The sequence below is a fragment of the Cetorhinus maximus genome, chromosome 6 (assembly GCF_964194155.1).
Source record: "Cetorhinus maximus chromosome 6, sCetMax3.hap1.1, whole genome shotgun sequence".
NCBI lineage: Eukaryota > Metazoa > Chordata > Chondrichthyes > Lamniformes > Cetorhinidae > Cetorhinus > Cetorhinus maximus.
Window position 1 is genome coordinate 121,470,644 of NC_135884.1, and position 22,190 is coordinate 121,492,833.

The 22,190-nt window shown below is 40.7% G+C and overlaps 1 protein-coding gene across 2 annotated transcripts in view; it reads left to right on the forward strand.

Annotated features, from left to right (window-relative positions):
• Positions 1 to 3,775: 3,775 nt before the first annotated feature.
• Positions 3,776 to 22,190, forward strand: part of znf507 (zinc finger protein 507) — a 59,632-nt gene continuing 41,217 nt past the window's right edge. For both annotated transcript variants that reach the window (XM_078544396.1, XM_078544397.1), the window contains exon 1: positions 3,776 to 3,860. The gene's annotated coding sequence lies outside the window, so the exon portion shown is untranslated. The remainder of the gene's footprint in view (positions 3,861 to 22,190) is intronic.

The window sequence follows — 22,190 nt, forward strand, 5'->3', positions numbered from 1 at the left end:
GGGAATGTGGTCCTACAATTAGAATTTAGGGTACTAGGTAGAAAACTAGCAAGCAGGACCTCAAATGTAGTAATCTCCGGGTTACTCCCAGTATCACGTGCCAGTGAGTACAGAAATAGAAGAATAAGGCATATGAATGCGTGGCTGGAAAGATGGTACAGGAGGGAGGGCTTTTGATTCCTGGGGCGCTGAGACTGGCTCTGGGGGAGATGGAACTCGTACAAGCCGGACGGATTGCACCTGAACAAAGCTGGGCCTGAGTTCCTTGCAGGGCGTTTTGCTAGTGCTGTTGGGAGTGCTTTAAAGTATACTGGCAGGGGTGTAGGATCCAAGAGAAAATATCAGAGAGGAATATCAGGGTGCACAAAATACTGGGAGGAACAGATAGCACTAGTATAGAGAATAGTAAGTTAATAGGTGAAGTTAGGGTGAGGGAGAAAGTAACAAAATCTAAATCAGGGTTACTATGCATGTATGTGAATGCACGGAGTATAGTAAATAAGATTGGGGAGTTACAGGCACAGATTGCCATGCGGAAATATGGTGTTGTGACAATAACAGAGACCTTGCTCAAGGAAGGGCAGAACTGGGTGTTAAATATTCCCGGGTACAAGCTGTTCAGAAAAGATAAGAAAGGAGGAGGGGTGGCTGTATTGGTTAAGCAGAGCTTTGCAGTGCTGGAGAAAGAGGATGTCCCAGAAGGTTCAAGAACAGAATCAATTTGGCTAGAGCTAAGGAACAAAAAGGTGCAATTACGTTGCTCGGTGTAGTCTATACACTGTCAACTAGTGAGGAGGACTTGGAAGAACAAATCTGCAGGGAAATTGCAGAGAGATGCAAGCATTATAGAGGAGTTTTAATGGGTGACTTTAATTACCCGAATGTAGACTGGGACATTGGTAGTGTAAAGGGTGGAGAGGGGAAAAAGTTCCTAGAATATGTTCAGGAAACTTTTCTACAGCAGTATGTGTCCAATCCAACAAGAAAAGTCTCACTGTTGAACCTGGTTGTTGGAAATCAGGTGGGCCAAGTAGATCAAGTGTCAGTGAGGGAACATTTAGGAGACAGTGATCATTGTATTTTACGTTTTAGGGTAATGATAGAAAAGGACGATAGGCAATCCAGAGTAAGAATAATTAACATGATGGGGGCCAACTTTGATGGGTCGAGAACAGAGCTGGGCCAGATAGACTGGAATAAAAGATTGGTGGGAAAAACTGTAGCTGAACAATGGGCTACTTTCAAAAAAAGAATTGGTTTGGGCACAGTCAAGGTATATTCCATTGAAAGTAAAGGGTAGGGCAAACAAATCCAGAGTTCCCTGGATGAAAAGGAGATAGAAATTAACATAAAGAAGAAAAAGTATGCTTAATGCAGGTGTCAGGGAGAAAATACAATTGAGAACCAAGAGGAATCCAGAAGGTTCAGAGGGGATAAGAAAAAGCACATTAGAGAAGCGCAGAGAGATTGTGAGAAAAGACTGGCAGCCAACATATAGGGGAATCCCAAAGTCTTCTATAGGCATATAAATAGTAAAAGGGTTATAAAAGGAGGGGTAGGGCCAATTGAGGACCTAATAGGGAATTTACACATGGATGATGGGACCATAGCTGAGGTATTAAATGAATACTTTGCATCTGTCTTTACCAAGGATGTAGATGCTATCCAGGCCATGGTGACAGACGAGAAAACTCTCTCAGTAGAAGGTTCAAAATTGATAAGGAGGAAGTGTGAATTGACTGTCAGTACTTAAAGTTGACAAGGCACTGGGACCAGATGAGATGCATCCAAGGATATAGAAGGAAGTGACAGTAGAAATTGGAGGGGTACTGACCATAATTTTTCAGTCTTTCCTAGATTCAGGTGAGGTGCCAGAGGACTGACATGACGTCCTTGTTCAAAAAAGATTGTAGGGATAAGCCCAGCAATTACAGACCAGTCAGTTTAACTTCAGTGGTGGATAAGATTCTAGAAACAATTATTCAGGATAGAATTAGTAGTCACATGGAAAAATATGGATGATAAGGAAGAGCCAGCATGGATTTCTAAAGGGGAAATCATGTTTAACTAACTTGCTGGAGTTTTTTGAAGAGGTGACAAAAAAGATCAATGAGGGTAATGCTGTGATGCAGTGTACATGGGTTTTCAAAAGGCATTTGATACAGTGCCACACAACAGAATTGTGGGAAAAGTTATTGCTCGTGGAATAAAAGGGACAGCAGCAACATGGGTACAAAATTGGCTGAAAAATAGGAAGCAGAGAGTATTAGTAAATGGATATTTTTCAGGCTGAAGGAAGGTTTGTAGTGGAGTACCCCAGGGGTCGATATTGGGACCTTTGCTTTTCCTGATATATATTAATGATCTAGATTTTGGTGTGCAGGGGACAATTTCAAAGTTTGCGGATGACACGAAGCTTGAGAGTGTTGTAAACTGTGAGGAGGACAGTGTAGAACTTCAAAAGGACATAGACAAGTTGGTGGAGTGGACAGATAGGTGGCAGATGAAGTTCAATGTGGAGAAGTGTGAGGTGATGCATTTTGGTAGGAAGAACATGGAGAGACAATATAAAACAGGTAAAATTTTGAAGGGGGTGCAGGAGCAGAAAAACCTGGGTGTATATGTGCATAGATCATTGAAGGTTGCAGGACAGGTGGAGACAGCAGTTAATAAAGTATATAGTATCCTGGGCTTTATTAATAGGGGCATAGAGTACAAGAGCAAGGAGGTTATGCTGACTTTATATAAAACACATTATAGGAAGGATGTGAGCACATTGGGGAGAGTGCAGAGGTTCACAACAATTGTGCCAGGGATGAGAAACTTCAGTTATGAAGATAGATTAGACAGGTTGGGACTGTTCTCCTTGGAGAGAAGAAGGCTAAGAGGAGATTTGATAGAGATGTTCAAAATCATGAGGGGGCTGGACAGAGTAGATAGGGAGAAGCTGTTCCCACTCATAAAAGGATCAAGAACGAGCAGGCACAGATTTAAAGTGATTTGCAAAATAAGCAAATGTGCCGTGAGAAAAAACGTTTTCATACAACGAGTGGTTTGGGTATGGAATGCACTGCCTGGAAATGCAGTGGAGGCAGGTCAATCGAGGCATTCAAGAGGGCATTAGACGATTATTTGAATAGAAACAATGTGCAGGGGTACGGGGAAAAGGCAGGGCAATGGCACTAGGTCATAATGCTCATTTGAAGAACCAGTGCTGATGGGCTGAATGGCCTCCTTTTGTGCCGTTAAAATTCTGCGATTCGGTGATTGTATTGAGACACCTCAGAAAGATGCTATATGAAGGAAAGTTGAATTCTGTTGCCCTTTCTGTGATTTTTTAATTTGAGATGTTTTTGTCCTCAGGCTGTATGTCTGACATGGAAAGTATATTGTAAATGTCAAGAGAATAACAATTGCAGAGGCACCTAGGAGTGGAACATACTGTGTGAAGGCAAGTCGAATGTTATGCCACTTTCTGTAATGTTGAAATGCTTTATAATGTACTTTTACAAATTTGATGAATAAAATATATTCTGAGGTGGGGGGGGGGGGGGGACCTTAGGTTCAGCAAAGCTGACTGCATGGGTCAAATACCTGGAAAAATTGGAGGACTGAAATCCTAGAAGCTGCGTCGACCCGAAATCAGACGTTACCCAGGAGAATTAAACGGTGGACAGCGGTTACCGTGACAACCGTAGCCCCGCCTCCAACCACTCCGTCGCTCGCTCCGTGACGTGTCCCAGCGGCTCGCGGCGTGCGCAGCATCGCGAGATCCCAGCTTCGTGCATGCGCGGTTATGGCAAGTGGTGGCATTTTGTTCCGACTGAAGCGAGCGTGGAGTTGGAGGTAGGGTTTATCAGGTAAAAGAAAAGGAAAGCTCACTTTCTGCTTTGGCTAGTGCCCTAGATCGCCTGGTCTTAATTTACATGGGGCACTCAGAGGGAATACTCTCCATATCCCCCTGTAGAGGGGACCCCGCACCCCCGGCCTTCCCGCGGCCTGTGGGGATGGAGGTGGAGTGACAGGCTGGGCACTCCGCACGGTTGAATGGCAGCCCGGACACCTCAAGTTAGATTCCAGAAACCGGATACAAAAACATTCCCACATGTAGAAGTGAATGTGATCGGGTGTTTCTGCTGGATTAGATTTGCCTCTTGACTGCTCTTTGTTTTCTTATTGGAGTTTACTTTACGCCGAAAGTTACTTTTAATGCAAGTTTAATCTGATGGAAGTATATCCAGCCATGTTGATAACGAGTCAATTGTCTGTAGCTTGTAAACCGAATTACGTGAATACCAAAATTTGGGGTTTTAAACCTCTATAAATTCACTGGTGGCATTGCATTTTCTTTGGAAAAAAAACTCAAATCTGTTTCGAAATGTAAATTTCAGGTGCTGGGTTAAATACTCTGCCTTTTAATAGTTAAATTTACTTTGGAGAAATTTAGCATTTGGCATTGCATTTCAATAGGATGCTGGTTATGTAACAATCTGTAAATGTTTCTCGAAAGTGACGAGATCCATTGGCTTAAAGTCTCAGCACGTGGAATAAGGCACTAACCTAGGACCTCCTTGCAGTTGTTGATGTTTTTTCATAGGAAGCATGGCTCTTTTAATGATTACGGGTGTGCAATATGGTTATTATGTTCCACTCTTAACTCGGTCTGCTTCTTTTAAGACCGCAGTTCTTCTTGGAGAACTCTTAAATAATTATGCCTACTTAAACGCGTGAGGTCAATCAGAGGTTATTTGTAATTGCTTGTACATTTTTGGGTGGCATATCAATAACTTGTTTAAATAGTTGTTTCCCACAGAACTTGACAGAAATGCCATAGACACTTTTTTGCATTGATGTGATTGTTGATGTAACGTCATATAATAATCCACCAACTCCCCTTAATCCTCTCTCTTTGACCTCAGTTCCGAGAAGTTTGAGGATATTATGAACTTCTCACTAAAATTGAGATCATCTGTTTAGCTGCCTCTGCCACCTCCCAATCCCCACCATCCATTTCCCCTTGCCCACCAAATTTCCCCAAGTCCCCTGCCCTAGCAAGAACTGCATATTTCTCTAGCTTCTCTCTTATCATATCCTCTGAGTTCATCTTATCCATGAAACTCACATCCTGCTCTCTCAACCCTATTCTCACTAAACTGCTGATTCCCTTTCCTGATCCACATGTTATCTGACTTTGTAATTGGCTCGTTCACCTTAAGTGTTATCTCCTTTCCCTTCAAAACTGGCGTCATCACCCACTTCCTAAAATCCAGCCTCGACCCCCGCCTTCCCTCCAAAGTCCCTGCAAACCTCTCTTCCTTCTCAATTCTTCGAACATTTTGCCTCCATGAACATCTTTGCCACTCCAGTCTCTCACCAATGAGGCTTCTGCCACACCACGGTATTGAAACAGCACTAATAGAAGTCGCAAGTGATAGTGTGTGACTGTGACCACGAAACATTATCCTTCCTCATCTTTCTGACCTCTGCCTTTGATGTGGTTGACCACATCCTCCTCCATACAGCTCTACTCTATTGTACATGTGAGTGGGACTGCCTTCATTTCGTTCTGCTCTTATCTATCCAGTTGTAGCCAAAGCATCTCCAGCAATGGTTTCTCTTTCCAGCCTGAGACTGGTACCTATGAAGTACCCTAGGAATCTATCCTTGGCTACCTCTTCCTCTTTGCATGCTGCATTGCCTAAAGATGTAACATTAGGTTCCAATGTATGCTGACAGTGCTCAGCTCTGCCTCTAACACCCCTCTCAACACCCTCCACTGTCTGAGATAAAAGTAAAATACTGTGGATGCTGGAAATCTGAAATAAAAACAGAAAATGCTGGAAAAACTCAGCAGGTCTGATTGTATCCGTGGATGCGGATGTCAGCCTGTTGTCAGCCTGCTTGTTGGACACATCCTGAATAAGCCACAGCTTCCTCCAGCTAAACATTGAAAAGGCCAAAGCCATAGTATTTGGCCTCTGCCACAAACTCTACCCTCAGCTCTGAAACCCTACCACATTTGGCCACTGTCTCAGGTGGAATCAGACTGTTCTCTACATCTGTGTTCTATTTGACTCTACGCTGAGCTTTGAAAGCAGGTATTACTGTAAGTGCGAATTCACAGCTATTTGTTCTATTTGTAAACTAGAAGGCTGAATAAAGTAGTTTAAATTGGAATTAATTTTATAAAATTCCATAATAGTCTATTTCAGCACAGAACAGTAAGTGAAATCTTTAACCTTTCTGAAGTGAAAGTCCCAGTGCCACAACATACCTATCCACTACAAAAATCGGGAGGAATAGGGGAGAAATGGCCCATCTCATAACAAAAAGTATTTCAAAAATTTTCCTCATACATTATTCTTAAAAATGACTTTTCACTTTGACATTGCTTTCAACGTGCTTTCTGTGCACTAGGGTATTGTCTTGGATGCAGCAGTTCAGAGAACCTAATATTTGGGAATTAAAAATATTAAGTGTATGTTCACTTTGAGGGTAGCAAATTGTAAAGAAACTGCAGTTTCCATTGATATTTTCAGCTGTAGAATTTTGAGAACCAAGCTTTGTTTATGTCATAATTACCTAAACTGAGCCTTTTTCTACTTTACATCTTATTTTCTCTAGGTTCAGAATATAACTTACAACTTCAGACTACTCTGAATATTTATCTAAAATGTCGACCTGTAGTTTCTTTAACCTTGACAGTGAGTCAATATAAGATTTAGATTATTGGCAGCTGTAAGTAAATGCTATTCATGTAAAAGAGGAGACAGAATATGCATTTCGGATTACAGAATGAACAAAAATCCTAGGTGACTGAATAATTTATTTTCAGTCCGCTACAGCTCTGAAGAATGATGAATATATTTGTTAGTACGTATTAGCAGGTTAAATCTAAATGCGTGTAAAATGGAGCTAGTTTTCATACTCTTGAACACAAGGAAGAGCTCTCAACCAAAAAAAGTTATCTTTTTGATATCACAAAATACCATGTATAAGAGTTTAACTGTGAAGTAATTTGCATTAAATGTGTTGTATGCGATGAGTTGTGTTGGGAACGAGAACTTTGGGATTGATTGGATATTTTGCGCACACATTTTTAACACACTCCAGTACAATAACTCAGCCCTGTTAGTACTTAAAAGGATTTAAATTCATAATCTAAATCTGTTTAGTGGCTGTTAATTAGTTGGTTAGGAATAATTCATATATTTTTGTTTTTCACAATAATCAGTCCAGTACACTAATAGCTCAAGTAAATTACCAAAGCCTAGAACAATCAATTATTAATTTTTAAGGGCAGATTACTGTTACAGATATTAATGGATAAAGATTTGGAATCACTGGCATCTTACAGCATGGAAGGCGGCATTAAATTTAATACTCAGATTCTCTGTAGCCATTGACATGTTTGGCTACCTGCCTCCTTCAACACCCCACCACCATTGTCCAGTTCAGTATAGAATCATACACCACAGGAGGAGGCCATTCAACCCATCATGCCTGCATCAGCTCTTTGAAAGAGCTATCCAGTTCATTTCTCTCCCCTGCTCTTTCCCCAAAACACAGCAGTTTTTTTTTTCCTTTTCCAATATATATTCAATAACCTTTTGAAAGGTACTGTTGAATCAGCTTCTCCCATTCTTTCATGCAGTGCATTCTAGATCATTATAACTCACTCCATTGAAAAGAAATTCTACCCATCTACCCCTGGTTCTTTTGCCAGTTGTCTTAAATCTATGTACACAAGTTACTGACTCAACTGCCACTATGCTAGCAAAACCCTTCAGAATTTTGTGCACCTCTTGAAACTCTCCTTGTTCTTCTCATTCTAAAGAGAAGAACCCCAGCCTCTCTAGTCTTTCCACATAACTGACATCCCCCATCCCTGATACCTTTCAAGTAAATCAATCTCTGCACCTTCTCTAAGGTCTTGACATCCTTGCTAAAGGGTGACGCCCAGAATTGGACACACAGCTCCAGCTGAGACATAACCAATGATTTAGAAAGGTTTACACAATTTGTTGCTTTTGTTCTCTGTCTACAAAGACACTTCTAAGGGAAAGGTAGACAGATACAAGGGAGAAAGGAATCTGTTGATAGGGTGAGATGAATTACATCAGGCAGGGCTGTAATTGGGTCTGAAGCACTGGTATAGACCTGTTAGGCTAGAAAGCATGTTTCTGTGCTGAAAATTCTATTTAAGCCTCCATTTATAAAACCAAGGATCCTGTATGCAATTTTTAATAACCATATCAGCCTGTCCTACCAACTTCAAGGCATATGAACCCCACCCTGTTTCTGTCCTTACACACCCTTTTTAAATTGTAGCAATTAGATTTTATTCCCTCTCCTCCTCTCCTTCCAAATTGCATTACTTCACTTTTCGCTGCATTGAATTTTGACTGCCATTTGCTGCCTATTTCATCAGTCTATTTATGTTGTCCTGAAGTTTGCTATACCCTCCTTGCTGTTTACTTCGTTTCCAAGTTTTGTGTCATTTGCAGACGTCGAAATTTTGCCTCCTATAAAATAAATCCAGTTTTTTAAAATATTGTTTCATGGGAAGTAAGCATCGCTGACAAGGCCAGCATTTGTTGCCCATCCATAATTGCCATTGAGAAGGTGATAATGAGCCACCGCCTTGAACAGCAGCAGTCCATATGATAAAAACAAAAAGCTAAGAGCTACTGCGGATGCTGGAAATCCAAAACAAAAACAGAATTACCTGGAAAAACTCAGCAGGTCTGGCAGCATCGGCGGAGAAGAAATCAGCTAACGTTTCGAGCCTTCATGGCCCTTCAGCAGAACTGAGTTCTGCCGAAGGGCCATGAAGGCTCAAAACGTTAACTGATTTCTTCTCCACCAATGCTGCCAGACCTGCTGAGTTTTTCCAGGTAATTCTGTTTTTGTTTTGGCAGTCCATATGATGTTAGTACACCCATAGTGCTGTTAAGAAGGGAATTCCAGGATTTTGATCCAGTGACAGTGAAGAAACAACGGGCAGTATTGTCCTAAGGCAAGAGTGTGACTTGGAGGGGAACTTGCTCCCATGCACCTGCTGCCCTTGTCCTAGGTGGCAGAGGTCACAGGTTTGGAAATAAATAGATATATAAAAAGAACAGTAGTTCTAAGACCAGTGCAAGGGCAGCACTGCACTTTTCTCCATTCTGTAGAACTGTTTCCCACTACTCACTTCTTTATGCGTCTTAGCCATTTTTGTATCTATGCTATCACTGCCGCTTTAATCTCATGGGTTTTAATTTAGTTAGCCAGGCCATTATTTGACACTTTATCATATGCCTTTTGAACGTTCATATACACAACTTCAACTGCACTATCTTCATTAATGCTCTGTTATTTCAGCAAAGAGCTTAAGAACTTATATTTACAGTTATTTATATGATTCCATACCAATATTTTAACACAGGGTTTACCCTAGTTATTTTAAATAAGTAAATGATTCCACTGAAATAACAGACAAATATACAAAGCTTGCCTCTGCTAATATCTGAAACAACAATTCCTAGATCTTTTGAAATGCTTCAAACAATATTTAAACAGTGGCTATTAAAATATAAACATTTCCAGAATTATAATAGTTAAGGTTACTTGTACATCCTAAGCTTTGGTTAAAAATACAAAAGTTTGAAGGCATAAAATTAAATTTAAAAAAAACTTTCATGGTAATTTCAGTATAATTAACATAAAGAAATGCCATGAGTGGAACTGCATTTAATTTAAATATACGTGGGTCTGTGTGTGGTTAGGTAATTAGAAGCCGTATGGCTATAGTCCTATTGGCAGGAGCACTGGAGGCAGGAGGCCAAGAAGCCCTAGTACAGGCAGGTGAATGGCAAGGCTTACAGAAGAAGACTGAGGCATGCAGAATTGGGGGAGTACTGCACATTCGGAGGTGTGCCATCTTTCGGATGAGCTATACCAAGACCCCATCTGCCCCCTCAATTTGAAGTAGAGGATTTTGTGACATTATTTGAAGAAGAACATGAGAGTCCTCAGTGTTCTGGCCAATATTTTTGCCCCAACTAACACCTAAAAATATTTCTTTGCTGTTTATGTGACCTTGTTGTGTGCAATTAGCCTGCTGTGCTTCTTACATTACAACAGTTCCTGCACCTTCAAAAGGACTTCATTGGCTGTAAAGCACTTGGGGCAAATGGGGATCGTGAAAGGCATTAAATAAATACAAGTCTTTCTTTTCTATCTTTCGGACTCGGACAATAGAAAACCCAAGGATACAATGACAGCATCCTCCTGTGATCAAGATAAGATCTCTCCAAAGGCAGACTGAGTAAACACTCAGTGAGATAGATGAGGCTCGCTGCAAATTGTTAAGCTGTTTTATTTTCTGTTGGATGAGCACACAGAACAATGGTTCTGATCGGCTTCACTTACTCCTTTCAAAACAATTTGTCTTAACATAATAGAAAAGGGATGAATATACTGCTATCACAGTTCATTGGGTCATCTCCCTTGACTTAAATCTAATTTTCTAATTCTCCTTGTATTTAATTCTTCTTGCAGCCCTTAGCTGCTTGACTACTTCCAGCTTTCGCAGCTGCTTTTTGTCTATCTCCAGTGTCAGCTTTAGTCAAACTGACTACCCTGTTCCCTGCCCCCTTTCCCCAGAAGAGAAGAATTCACTAGCGTAACTTGGCAATAGCCTCTGCCAAGTTCAAATGACTCGTGTTGATGCAGAAGTAATTAGCATGAACGATCTCTGGATAGCAAACTGTTTACTAGTCTCCAGCGGCTGGTTTAGATAACTCTGTCTGATAACTCATTAACACCTGACAGCACTGCTGTCCTGCAGATTTAACACTGCGAGAGTTAAGTTTAGCTCAGTGGTAGCATTTTAACATATTACATCAAGACCCTTCTGTGGCGGCATAGCCTGAAATCCTATTCCAAAACGTGAGCTTTTTGTTACAATGAATTTTGTATTTGCTTAAGATGTAAGTACTTTAATTGTTCCTTTCTCCTCAAAACTTTTCTTTCCTCAGCTGTTAACCTAATAAAAGGAAACCCCTCCCCTCATCATTGCCAACATTGAGTTTGTAGTTTTTACTGACACTTTTCCATGGCACATCAGTGAAAGACATTTTTCTCTCTGTTGTGGTTCCACCCAGCACTTTTTGTAGTAATAAAAACAAAAAGCTACTGCGGATGCTGGAAATCCAAAACAAAAACAGAATTACCTGGAAAAACTCAGCAGGTCTGGCAGCATCGGTGGAGAAGAAAAGAGTCGACGTTTCGAGTCCACATGACCCTTCAACAGAACTGAAGTATAGTTAGGAGAGGCTTATATTTCACCCCTCTCCTAACTATACTCCAGTTCTGTTGAAGGGTCATGTGGACTCGAAACGTCGACTCTTTTCTTCTCCACTGATGCTGCCAGACCTGCTGAGTTTTTCCAGGTAATTCTGTTTTTGTTTTTACTTTTTGTAGTAGTCTGACCTGACAGTCTGCTTGCTTCTGGCTGCAATGTCTGCGGTCATGCAGACAATCGCATCACGCTTTGGCCCTGGGGAAAGCATCAGATCCTTAGCAAGACAAGAAAACACACGGACTGCAGTATTCCAAGAAGGCAGCCCACCTTCCCAAGGGCAATTAGGGATGGGCAATAAATGCTGGCCTAGCCAGCAAAGCCTACATCCCATGAACAAATGAAAAAAACTCATTCTGATGTCACCATTAACCTGGAACTTCAATTTAATGACTAAACGATACATATATATATATATAAAAAAAGAAAAAAATCTTTTTGTTCTGTCACTAATTTGTAGATTTTCTGCTTGAGTCACCATTTTTCTGGAAATTGTTGCTCCATGGGAATAACATTAAAATTATACCTGTTTGAGTCAATACCTGCCTTTTGTTCTTTTACTCTCTGTGATAGGAGCAAGAGTAAGCTATTCAGCTCCTTGAACATGGCTGATCTGTACTTCAACTCCACTTAAACTTCCTTGTTCCATGTTACTCAATACTCTTACCTAATACAAATCTTGTCAATTTCAGTCTTAAATTTCAATTTATCCGGTAAACATAATTTTGAGAGAGCAAGTCCCAGATTTCCACTTCCCTTTGTGTGAAAACCTGCTTCTTGATTCTATTCCCAAATGGCCTTGCTCTAATGCCAAAATTATGCTCTCTTGTTCTGGATTCCCCACTACAGGAAATAATTTCTCTGTATCTACCTTATCGAATTCTTTTGTTATTTTAAAGACTTTGACCAAGACACCCCTCAACCTACTAAATCCAAGCTAATATAAGACAAGTTTGCATGAGCTGTCTTCATAATTTAATCCTTTAATCCCTTGTATCATTCTGGTGAACCTGTGCTGTACCCATCCCAAAGCTAATATATTGCTACTTGAAGTTCTGTACCCAGACCTGAATGCAGTACTCCAAATGGAGTCTGACCAAGACTCTCTGAAGCATTGCTTCCTCACTTTTGATTTCCTTGTGATAAAGGCCAACATTCCATTAGATGTTGGATTACTTCTTGTCCCTGTGCATTAACCCTTAATTAGTTAAACCTAAATCTCTTTGCTCCTTCCACAGTTCGGTGTCTCACCATTAAGCAGATATATTCTGATTTATCTTTCTGGATTTTTTAAAAAATTCATTTTCATGATGTGGGCTTCATTGGCTAGGTCAGCATTGATTGCCTATCCCTAATTACCCTCATAAAAGTGGTGGTAAGCTGCCTTCTTGAACCGCTACAGTCCTTGTGGTGTAGATACACCCACAGTGCTGTTAGGAAGGGAGTTCCAGGATTTTGATCCAGCAACAGTGAAGGAACAGCGATTATATTTCCAAATCAGAATGGTGAGTAGCTTGCAGGGAACTTCCAGGCGGTGGTGTTCCCATGTATCTGCTGCTCTTGCCCTTCTATATGGTGGCGGTCATGGGCTTAAAAGGTGCTGTCGAAGGAGTCTTGGTGAGTTTCTGCAGTGCATCTTGTAGATGGTATGCACTGCTGCTCCTGCTCGTCGGTGGTACAACTCTCTATTCCTTTAGCTAAGTCATTAATGTATTTGGTGGAAAACTGAGGCCCCGTTACAGTTCTCTAAGGAACACTGTTTATCACATCTGGCCAAATGGAGAATGATCATTTTTCATAACCCTCTTTCCTACCTCCTAACCAATTACCTGCGTGTGTCACAAGGTTACTTCTAACTCCATGCTTTCTCATTTTTGCTAATAATCTTTTGCATTGGAAACAAATACATTCTTGAAACATCATCCAGACACTTCCCTGATGCAAAGTATTTTGCCATTCCCTTAACGCATTTAGGAATGTATGTACACAAATCTTTGACGGTGGCAAGACAATCTGAGAGGATTTTTAAAAAGCTTGCAAGATCCTTGGGTTTACATATAGAGATGTGGATTGCAAAAGCAAGGAAATTATGCTAAACCTTCATTTAAAAAAAACACTGTTTAAACTCCATCTGGAATGTCATGTCCAGTTCTGGGCAGCATTTTTTAGGCTGATGTCAAGCCATTAGAGAAGATGCAGAAGTGATTTACTAGAATGATACCATGGTTGAGGGATTTCAGTTATGTGGAGAGATCAGAAAAGCTGGGATTCTCCTTGAGCAAAAATGGTTAAGAGATTTGAAAGGTGTTCAAAATCATGAATGGTTTTAATAGAGTAATTAAAGAGAAACAGTTTCCAGTGACAGAAGGGTGAATAATCAGGGGTCAGAGATTGAAAGTGTTTGACAAGAGAACTGGAGGTGACATGAAACATTTTTTACAGAGCGAGTTATTGTATTCTGGAATGCACTACCTGAAAGGGTGGGTGGGAACAGAGTTAAGAGTGACATTCAAAAGAGAATGGGATAAATGCTTGAAGGGAAAATAATTTCAGGGCTCTGGGGAAAGAATATGGGGGTGATATTACTTAGATTGCTCTACCAGTGAACAGGCACAGACACAATGGACAGAATGGCCTCCTGTGCTTTATCATTCTATGATTTGATATTGATAAAGACTTTGTTAGCTTTAATAGCTCTCGCAAGTTTCTTTTTGTATTCCCTTTTTTGCACCTCTTTGTGTATCCCTTTGTTGGAGTCTCCTTGATTTCCACTTTTTCTTGCATTTATGTTTAACTTGAAATTGTCTCCTATCTCTTTGAACTATCTTTTAGTTCTTTTTTGCTGCTGTCCCTTCTCATTTATAGGTTGTTTTTGAGATTGGAAAAGACAATTGAGTAATGGATTGTTGGGGCTTGTATAATGAAAAATGTGATTGAGCTATTTGCTGTGACTCCTAAGCGATGGTGATGCGATATGCAAATATCCAGTCTACAATTTGCTGTATTCTTTTCTGCAAATCCAAGTATTAGGGAAAACTCCCAACATATGTCCAATCGATCTGGCATAAGCCATTTTTTTAATTTACCCTATCCCTTCTCAGGATATTTGTGCATGCCTGTGTTTGTCACATTCTCATGGTTGGTTCCCTCATGGTCTCTTCATCTCTTTCCAGTAATTGGAAGTTTCAGTGACCAAGTAAAATGTCCAACTTCCATAGAAGTGTGATTTATCAACAACTTGTTGCAGACATTTTTAATTTTAATCTGTTAACTGGGTAATTAGCAATATTTTTCTTGTGACAATGCACAAAATGTATAAAGCAAAGATAATTCAAGTCAATACAAGTTTATTTGCTAACGGAATATGCATCTGTATAAAATTCGTCAAGCACATCCCAGTGTCACCAGGGTATTAATCCATGTAATGTTGCCAGTAGCCTTAATACAGGCACTTGCTAAATGCCACAGATGTCTCATCACATCTTGTTTTTTATGTTATGGATTCTCTTGTCCATTATTGAGTAAAGTACCTCTGTGAATTTTTAAACACAAGACCATATTTCAAAGGGTTTTATGGATGTAAGAAGCTACTACATTTGATGAAACAGTTTCAACCTAGCTGCGACATACAAAGAGGTCAATTGCACCATCATAGGTAGAGAACCTTGTGTGATTCCAAGAAAAAGTAAAACAGGTAGACTGCTGCTTCTGGAATGTATTGCCCAGAACTTATTTGATGGCTTCCTCTTTCATGGTCTGGTTCAAAGCTGCTGTCTTAAACTCACTTAAACAGCTCAGTTATTACTTAGTTTTGCAATGATTGTACCTGTGGTGAACTCTGTTTCTCCACAGATGCTGCCAGACCTGCTGAGTTTTTCCAACATATTCTGTTTTTATTTCAGATTTTCAGCATCTGCAGCATTTTGTATTTATTTCAATGAACCTGTTAAGTTGTTTAATCTGTTAAGTATCTGATGTTATTAATATTAATCATCCTCTGAAATGAATTGGGTATACAGTGGCATCTCAGTATGTAATTCACAGTTGCTAAATAGGTCTATTCATCCAAGGCACACCATTCTAGATTACTTTGTACATAAGATTTCACTTCAACTCATGAGCTGTTTTTTGTGATGGGCTTGAGAAAAGGTATTTGAAGAAGCCCAAATCTTAACACTCTTCACAAATCCTTGTTCGTGTTTTCAACTTCATTCATGACTTGCTTTCCTCCCAGATGGGATTCCTGATAGAAAATGGTCAATTTAGGAGATCTCTTGACCTTTTTATGAACACATCATAGAGATTTTAGCATTCTATTCTGATGGAAGATCCATGGAGCAATTAAAAACATTTAAAGATCTTATTATGTGACAAAGAAAAGATCACTTGCAGGATAACTAGCTCGAGATTTTCATTGTAGTCCAATACATGTATTAATTTTTCAATACAATTTTTATGTGAAAGTAAGATAAAAATACTTGAGCTTGTCATTTTTGTATTGAAGCATTAGAAGATTCATGTTCTTTGAACTGAACCTTGAAGACTGTTACATTGTAATGACTTGCACCTAATCTCAGCAGTATAGATTTAAGGGACATGAGTTGTGTTAAAGGTGTTGAGGTTTCAGAAGCTTGATATTTTGTTAGACGTTACAACGCTAAAAAACAGTGGCAGTATTAAATTCTATACAGGTATCCCATCAACCAACTTTTCTCAAGAGAATTCAATTTTTTTTAAGCCACATCACATTTGTTGACATGTAATTCCATCTGCTTTTTTGTCCATTCCACTAGTTAGTCAGTATCTGCTTTCTTTGGTCTCAGAATTATGTACATTGTCCTCTGAAAATTTGGATGCCAATCTCTCTAATCCTATATACAAACTATTCATGTACACAGTGAACAGAAGCTCTCCCGGAACGAAGTCCTGTGGAATACCTTGACCCAGTTGCCCCCACTCTGAGAAACTTACCTTAAGTTTTGCTCTGTTTCCTGCCTTCTCTCAGTTCTAATCTAATGTTCTACTCTTCTCTAATTCTATACCTTTTATCTTCAATATTGTCATATGGGGCACTTTGCCAAATGCTTCCTGAAAGTCCATGTAAACCACAAGTATTGCATTCCCCCCCATCCACCATATCTGATTTGTAAAGCACAATCTTCCTTTCTGAAATGCATGACATAACCTCACACTACCGTTAAATAACTGGAAAACAACTAACAGAAAAAGTGTAATATTGGTTCTACTGAACATGCCCAGGCTTGTTTACATCAGTAGGATAGAGTTTTATTGTAGTGGTAGCTGTTTAAAGTGTTCTGAAACCAACCACATTTACTTACCTATTTTCCCAACAGTTATCTAAACAACTGTGGTCTTAGCATGAGTTTAAAAGGTGCACGTAAAATCATGACTGTACAACTAAATGAACAGACTGGAAAAATCTGCTATGTATTCATTGATGCCAACTCCTGGAGTTGCAGCAGAACAATTAACTTTTAAAAGGTAGCCTGAAATAGAAAGCTGCATAAATGGAAGTAAATTCTGCACTTATATTGCTACTTGCTTCTGTTATTGTCTATTATACAACTACCGCAGGAAGTATTTCTGTTTTGCAATTTGCATGCCCACCCTACTCCTGAAATGGGAAATGAAGAGCCCACGTCACAAACAAAAATGTGTCCATCCTTTCATACTATACTTAGCTATTCCAGATAACCAGGATTCTAAATTAACAGTGATATGGATGAGGGTTTCAGCAGCAGATAAACCAAGGTAGGCAGGGAATTGCACACTCTTTCTGATGGAATGTGGAGTTATAACTTCAGTTCAGGGATAGACAGGATGCCTAGGTTGGAAGAAGCCTGATTCAGGCTGAGACAGTGGCTAGAAATGACAATAGTCAGTGGCAAGCATCAAAAACAATGGTTTTGCTATTACCAGTAGTTAGCTAATGTAAATTGTGGCTTATCCAAGGCTGGATGTTAGGCAGGACAGAGATGGTGAAGTGCTCAAGAAAGGAAAGGCTGTGGCAAGGTAAAGCTTGGTAACATCAAAATACATTTGGAAGCTACCCCAAAATTTGCAGATGATGATTGTAAGGAGAATTATGTAGTTGAAGAGAAGAGGCAGGAGTGGATCATTTCAAGACTTTGGAGATGGGGAAAGAAGCCATAACTGGAGATGCTCTGCCTGTGATCTGTCTGTTAAGTAAAAGTGGAAACAAGCATGGATGTCCTTCTGAACTTGGGCAATGGAGGAGAGAGTAGGGGAAGAAGAATGTTGAAGGGGATTGTAACCTTTGATATGCTCAGCTACCAGAACATTTGAGGATAAAGGATAATGTACCACAATCATAGTCATTGAGAAAGTCATTCTTGACTTTGGATAGGGCCTTTCAATTGAAGAGAAACCACAGGTAGGGAATTGGAATTTCTCAGAATTATAGAATTTTTCCAATGCAGAAAGGCCATTCAGCCCACAAAGTCTGAAAAAGCATTCTACTTAGTCCCATTCCCCTGCCCTTTCACTGTAACCTTGCACATTCATTCTTTTCAGATAGCAATCCAATTACCTTTTGAAAACCTCAATCCAACCTGCCTCCACCACCCTCTCAAGAAGATCGTTCCAGACTCCAGCCACCCTCTGGATGACAATATTTTTCCTTGCATCACTTTTACTCCTTTTGCTAATTATTTTGAACCTGTGCTCTCTTGAGTGGGAACAGTTTCTCTCTATTTGCCCTGTCCATACTGCTCAGGATCTTGAATACCTCTATCAAGCCTCCTCTCAGCTTTCTTTTCTCCAAGGAAAACAGTCCCAACCTCTCAATCTATCCTCCTAGCTACAGTTCTTTATTCCTGGAATCATTCTTGTGAATCTCCTTTGTACTCTTTCCACTGCCTTCATATCCTCCCTCAATTATGGCACCCAGAACTGGACGCAGTACTCCAGATGAGGCCTAACTAATGTCTTATATAAGTTCAACATGACCTCCCTACTCTTGTACTCAATGCCCCTATTAATAAATTCTAAGATACTATATGCTTATTAACTGGTCTCTCAACATGCCCGGCCATCTTCAGTATGTACATATACACCAAGGTCCCTCTGATCCTGCACCTCCTTTAGAGTTTTTCCTTTAATGGATATTGTCTTTCCATATTCTTCCTGCCAAAATGAATCACTTCACACTTTTCTGCATTGAACTTGATCTGTCACTTGTCTGTCCAACCACCAACATGTTGATGTCCTCTTGAATTTCAAGACTATTGTCATCACAGTTGACAATGTTTCCAATCTTCATATCATCTGCAAATTTTGACATCACGCCCGGAACACTATAGCCTAGGTCATTAATATAAATCAGGAAGAGCAAGGGTCCCAACGCTAACCCCTGGGAAACTCCACTACAAACCCTTCTCCAACCTGAAAAACAACAATTTATCACTATTCTCTGTTTCCTGTCGTTCAGCCAATTTCTTATCTAAGTGCCTACTTTCCCTTTTGTTCCATGAGCTAGAATTTTGCGTACAAGCCTGTTGTGTGGCACTGTATCAAATGCCTTTTGAAAATCTATATACACCACATCAACAGCATTTCCCATGTCAGCCTTCTCTGTTACCTTTTCAAAAAGCTAGTTAAACATGATTTTCTCTTAATGGATCCATGCTGGCTTTCCTTAATTATCCTGCACTTGTCTAAGTGACTATTGATTTTGTCCCAAACTATAGTTTCCAGAAGCTTTCCTATCACTGAAGTCAGATTGGCTGGTCTGTAGTTGCTGGCTTTATCCTTACACCCTTTGTTGAACAAGGGTGTAACATTCACAATTCTCCAGTCCTCTAGCACCACCTTTGTGTCTAAGGAAGACTGGAAGATTATCACTAGCGCCTCTGCAATTTTCACTCTTATTTCCCTCAGTCCCCTTGAAAGCACCTCATCCGGTCTTGGTACTTTACCAATTTTTAGTAAAGATGGCCTTTCTAACACGTCCTCTTTCTCAGTTATAAATTCTTCTAATATACCAGTTACCTCCTTTCTCTCCTCGGCTTGGGTAGCATCTTCCTCCTTTGTAAAGATAGATCCAAAGTACTCGTTTAATACCTCCACCATTTTACCTGCCTCCAAGTGCATGTCGCCTTTTTTATTCCTAATCGGGCCTACTCTTTCTTTTACCACCCTTGTGTTATTTATTGAATTATAGAAGACCATGGGATTCCCTTTCATGTTAGCCGCCAGTCTCTTTTCATGCTCTCTCCTTGCTTGTCTTATTAATTTGTTTACTTTCCCTCTGGTCCTTCTATATTCAGCCTGATTTTCTACCTGACATCTGCTGTACACGCTCTTCTGCCTTTTCATCTGCACCTCTGTCTCGTCATCCAGGCACTCTGGATTTATTTGTCCTCCCTTCCACCTTGAAGGGAACATACCTTGACATTGCCTGCAACATCTTTTCTTTTTGATTCATTTGATTCCAACTCACTCAACTCAGATGCATTCTCATCCCATCGAAATTGGCTTTGCTCCAATTAATTATCCCTGCTTTGGATTGTTCCTTGTCCTTTTCCATGGCCAACCTAAATCATATGATACAATGATCACTGACCCCAAATGCTTCCCCATTATTTGATCTACTTGGGCCGACTCATTCCCCAGAACCAGGTCCAATAGTGCCAGCTCTCTCATTGGACTGGAAACATACTGCTGCAGAAAATTATATTTCCAGGAACTCATGCCCCTCTTATCCACTATTCCTATCCCAAGCAATTCGATTCACTCCATCTGATAATTGACTGAAGGCACTGGATACTGCAGAGGCTACGGGCCCTCACAATGGTCCAGCAATAGTACTGAAGACTTGTGCTTCAGAACTTGCCGCGCCCCTAGCTAACTTTTTCCAGTACAGCTACAACACTGGCATCTACCCGCTATGTGGAAAATTGCCCAGGTATGTCCTGTACACAAAAAGCAGGACAAATCCAACCCAGCCAGTTACCGCCCCATCAGTCTGCTCTCGATCATCAGTAAAGTAATGGAAGGGACCATCAACAGTGCTATCAAGCAGCACTTGCTTAGCAATAACATGCTCACTGATGCCAGGGCCACTCAGCTACTGACCTCATTATAGCCTTGGTTCAAACATGGACAAAAGAGCTGAAGTCCCAAGGTGAGATGAAAGAGACTGCCTTTGACATCGAGGCAGCATTTGACCGAGTGTGACATCAAGGACCACGAGCAAAACTGGCGTCAACGGGAATCAGAGGGAAAACTCTCCGCTGGTTAGAGTAATACCTCGCACAAAGGAAGATGGTTGTGGTTGTTGGAGGTCAGTCATCTCAGCTCCAGGACATCACTGCAGGAGTTCGTCAGGGTAGTGTCCTAGGCCCAACCATCTTCAGCTGCTTCATCAATGACCTTCCTTCCATCATAAGGTCAGAAGTGGAGATGTTCACTGCTGATTGCACAATGTTCAGCACCATTCACGACTCTTCAGATACTGAAGCAGTCCGTGTCCAAATGCAGCAGGGCCTGGGCAATATCCAGGCTTGGGTTGACAAGTGGCAAGTAACATTCACGCCACACAGAGAGAATCTAACCATCACCCCTTGATATTCAATGGCATTACCATCACTGAATCCCCCACTATCAACATCCTGGGGGTTACCATTGACCAGAAACTGAACTGGACTAGCCATATAAATACTGTGACTACAAGAGCAGGTCAGAGGCTAGGAATCGTGCGAAAAGTAATTCACCTCCTGACTCCCCAAAGCATGTCCACCATCTATAAGGCACAAGTCAGGAGTGTGATGGAATACTCCCCATTTGCCTGGATGAGTGCAGCTCCCACAACACTCGAGAAGTTGGACACCACCCAGAACAAAGCAGCCCCCTTGATTGGCACCACACCCACAAACATTCACTCCCTCCACACTGACGCACAGTAGCAACAGTGTGTACCATCTCCAAGATGTACTGCAGGAATTCACCAAGGCACCTTGGATAGCACCGTCCGAACCTACCACCTAGAATGACAAGGGCAGTAGATAGATGGTAACACCGCCACCTGGAGGTTCCTATCCAAGTAACTCACCACCCTGACTTGGAAATATATCACCGTGCCTTCACTGTCGCTAGGTCAAAATCCTGGAACTCCCTAACAGCACTGTGGATGTACCTACACCACATGTACTGCAGTGGTTCAAGAAGGCAGCTCAGCACCACCTTCTCAAGGGCAACTGGGGATGAGCAATAAATGCTGGCCCAGCCAGTGAAGCCCACATCCCGTGAATGAATTTTTTAAAAATGGATAATTGAAATCCCATTATAATTACTCTAATTCTTGCACCTCTCTTGTAATTTCTTTCCAAATTTGTTTCTCTACAGCTTTTCCACTAGTTGGTGGTCTATATACTACACCGATCAATATTATTGCACCTTTCTCATTCCTTATCTTTAACCAGAGAGGTTCCGCCCTTGACCCCTCTGGAACATCCTCTCTCCAGTACTATAAAGCCATCTTTAACCAATATTGCCATTCCCCCCACTTTCCTTCCTTTCCTGCCTCTCCTAAACAGCTTGTACCCAGGAACATTTAACGCTCAGGCCTGCCCTTCTTGAGCCAGGTCTCAGTTATAACAATAATATCATAATTTCATTTGTCAACCTGTGCCTGTAGTTCACCAATCGTATTAACTGTACTCCGTGCATTCACATACATGCACATTAGCCCTGATTTAGGCTTTACTTTCCCCCTTACTCTGACTCCATCTAATGGCTTACTATTGCCTCTAATTCTATCAAACTCTCCAACTATTCATTTTACCTTGATATTACTTTCTGA